Below are 3,987 nucleotides of genomic sequence, written 5' to 3'. Positions count from 1 at the left end.
CTGTGGGACGCGGGACAAATTGTTAAAAATCAGGACTGTCCCGCCAAAAGCGGGACGTTTGGTCACCTTAGTCTAAGGGCTATAGTTCAGGGACCTCACTAGTTTCAAGCAAAAAGTTTCCAAAAAGTAGTAGAAAGCCTGATCTTTCTCCAGCAGTAGTTGCAAACTATCCACTTTCAGTTAGCCGCCCAAGGCTTAGCCCACCATGCCACCAGGGGTCATCTCCCTGAGTTTGGCCCTTTGGTCATCAGGCCTCTCTTCCCAAGGGCTTCTGGATGCTTTGTAATGTCAACATCTGGAGATAGTCTTTGCTCTTAGTATATTTCCTCTCTACGTAACGATATTCAGGATTTTTAAGGCAATTTTTTTCCTATTATTATTTTGGTTTTCTGCTTTCTGAAATTTTTTATTTATTCTAATTTTCAGATGGTGCAGGTACACGTGCAGTTGTTAGAAATAACACCAACCTACTGCCCTCGGGTCAAATCTGGTCCATTCTACATTGGATTTCTGATGCTAGACATCTTTACAGGAGCTTAACACTTCGTCTTTCTTTCTTGGAGCAGCAGCTGGTGGGCTTGAACTGGCGACCTGACAGTAGTCTAACGCTTAAGAACTGATAGCTTAAAAGAAATTAAAGAGACATAATTAAATGAAAGGGCATTATATACTGATTGTATTTCTCCACATGCTTCTCCCACTCTCTCTAGGGTCTCCTTTGTGCTCCCTTCCAGAGAGGGGTCAGAGAGGTCGCTCCCTGAGCACCAGGTAGTTCTTCTGGTCGCAAGCTCATGGGGGCTGGGGTGTGATGTGTATTTCAAGCCCGTTTGTTTTGCAGCTTGTAGCTGCACAAATACAGTGAGGTCCAGAATGTGCCTTGTCTTTCTGAGCCTTCTAAGTTTTGGGTCTTTGGCATGGGACAGCCTCACCACTGTCTGTTGCTCATCTTCACAGAGGATGTTTGAAAACGTTTTTCTTCTCAGACAAGTTTTCACCTGATTCAGGTTTGAACTTTCACAGTCTGTCCTGTATATTTAAGCCAAATGGAATGAGCAGAGAGATCCTAGGAAAAGCAAGAGTTGATTCTTAACAACCCCCCCCATAAAAATACAGTAATCTAACGAGCAAGCAAAATCTATTTTCTTTTGTAAAGGAAAATCAGATTTCAAAGAAACCCTTACAATTCATTTTTTGGACCTCTGCTAGTAATATGTTACATATAAAAATGATTAGAAAACGTTCCATTTCTCCCCCTATTGATTACAATGGGTGTGGTGGTCACATAATCTGTTGTCAATTTGAGATTTAAGAGTAGAGGGGTAGATTTTGCCTGTCAATCCGGTCACAGCTTGATGACCTCATTTGTAGGTGCTAAGGAGATAAATAGCTCGCTGGATGTGGGACACAAACTCACTCCCTGTGAGTCATTCCTTTTGAGAAGGCACATGTTGCTATGCTAGAGCCCTGGAGCTAAAGGAGCCATGTGGAGACCCCTGCCAGTGCTGAGATACTTCCACGACCACACCACTGGATCCACAAGACTTTCCACTCACTGGCCTGTGATTTTCCTGCACTTGGCCTCATTGCATGTGTTGCGTGAGTCTGAAGAGGAATTTATAGATTGGTATTGGATATATGGGCTAATATCGGACTTGTGGACTTGATCTGGACTAGGCTGGAATGTTTTCTCAATAATCAATTGCTCTTATATATAAAGTTCTTTCATATACACATAGGAGTGTCTATGAATTTGTTTCTCTAGTCTACTCAGACTAACACGACTGGATATCTTTTCTCACATGTGACTTTCTATTACTGTGTTTCTTAAGCCTTGTCTTTTATAAAATGCACCAGCTTCACCCAGTGCTTAACACAGCTTTTATGTTCTTGGTATACCATCCAGGATGTAATGTTAGCCGCTTAAAGCTGGAAATGAGATTGTGCTTAATAACATACGTAGTTTGGGTTACATAAACACTGCAGGGAGACAGGGAGACAGGGGCCTTCTGTGTACAAATTTCAGATTGCTAACTGTATGCCTGTTTAGAATGCTAAACACTCCTAACAAGGCAGTGATGAAGTTACTTCTTTATTGACTGTGACTTTTGAGAATGACAAAGACCAAAATTTCTCAACTGAAAGTAATTTAAAGATCCTGGTAATTAACGTATTTATTTTATGTGCAATTCTGTTTACTACTTTGGGAGGAGTATTGGGGGAAGGGATTAATTTCATTTCTTTCGAAGTCCCATTTAACTAAGGAATTTCAGAAAAAAAACATTTGGTAGCACAGCTAAGAGGCAAAGTCCAAAGGATGTGATACAAATTATAACTTGCATCCTTCGTCCATTTCACCCCCTCCTAAAGAAGGCTGGGGAATGTTACCAGTTGGCTAGCTCCTTAGGGTTCTAGGGTCCTTAAAGTGGAAATGGCTGTGAGTCTGTTTGTATCATTTCTCTTCTGTCTTAATTTCTGGGATTAAACCACAGTGGAGCTTTCTTCTTTTGTTTGCGCCATCGCTCAGGCTGCTGTCTGGCTTTTTCATCTGCTGTTGCAAGATTGGTATCTTTCATGCATTTCATTTCAGGAGAAATTAAATAAAACCAATTACCGTAGTTTTCAGCAAGGAGACATTTCAGAGTGCAGAAAGAAGTCAATAGCTTTTCTGGTTTAATAAGTTTATGTTTTATTTTAGATAGTCATGCCCCACCTTATTCCAGGAAAACTTCATGCCCATGATCGCATTTGCAACGGAAAGATCACGATGGTAGTCAACTGAGTGATGGATGAAAAATCAAACCAATTTCAGCCATCTTTTCTTTCTGTTGACAGATTGTATGCCAGTTTGCTTCCTGTCCCTTTGTTCTAAGAACTTTAAATATCGACACCCCTGCAACCCGTATCTTTCTACTGGGAAGCTCTCTGCATGAGGTTGAAGTTTTTATAGGGAGCTTGTTTAAAACAGTTGTTCTTTAAAGACGGGCAAGACACAGCAAGGTTATGGGTTACCAATAAATCCATTTATAGAGCTTCCACGTTCACTGCTCCAGCACACTAATGGGGCCAAACCACACAGGAGAGCAGCAATCCTAATGAATCGTTCCTGAATGAAAACCGATCTAAAGGGCTTTAAGGGTGAACTGGTCGACTCACCAACCCACCTCACCGCAGGCTGGGTTCTCGAATTCCTAGGACTTACCCAGGCTTTTACTCTATTCTACGGGGGTATAGCGAAACATTTTGGGAACTCCGGGATTTAATTTACTACCACCAACCAAAATAATCATAGCATTTTGTAATTCACACCCCTCCCCTTTTCCTCCTCTTTCAGACAACAGGCAAGCAGGTGTGGGCCTCTGTGGATGTGGCATGGGTAGCACAAGGCCAGTACAGAGCCCTGGCAGGCGGGGGCTGACTCGGGGCCCTGGAACAAACCAGTCAGTCACCAGCTCCCTAAACCAAAAACCAAACCAACAAGCTCACTGCCATCAAGTCCATGCCGACTCCAGTGACCCTATCTGACCACGGAGAACGGCCCCATGGGGTCTCCGAGGCAGTAAATCTTCACAGCACGACTGTCACATCTTTATTCCACACAGTGGCTGGTGGGTAGGGCTGCTCCTGGGGTCCCTGAACGCCCCTAACTTCCTATTTGGGGAAAGAAAAGGGCCCTGACGCCAAGATGCCTCCTTTTAACTTCCATCTTCCTCGGGTTGGGGGTGGGGCGTGTGTGTGTGTGTGTGTGTGTGTGTGTGTGTGTCCAAGAAAACCACACAAGCCACCCTAAAGCATCCACCGAAACTTCAGCTTGGTTAATTGCTCCCATATGTCCTCCCCGGCTGTTTTCAAACGCCAGTGGGGAGGGGAGGGCCGGGTCACTTGATTGATTTTAAAGCGGCTGGGGAAAAAAGGCCGTCGCCCGTCTCGATCGAGTCCCAGAGGGGCCCAGGGGCGACCCGCGGGGGCCCGGCGGCTGGAGCAGGGCGA

This window comes from Echinops telfairi, unplaced genomic scaffold (genome assembly GCF_000313985.2).
Source record: "Echinops telfairi isolate 266 unplaced genomic scaffold, ASM31398v2 ScPeMD7_4;HRSCAF=17, whole genome shotgun sequence".
Lineage (NCBI taxonomy): Eukaryota > Metazoa > Chordata > Mammalia > Afrosoricida > Tenrecidae > Echinops > Echinops telfairi.
The sequence above is the reverse complement of the archived record's forward strand: the minus strand, read 5'-3'. Positions refer to the sequence as shown.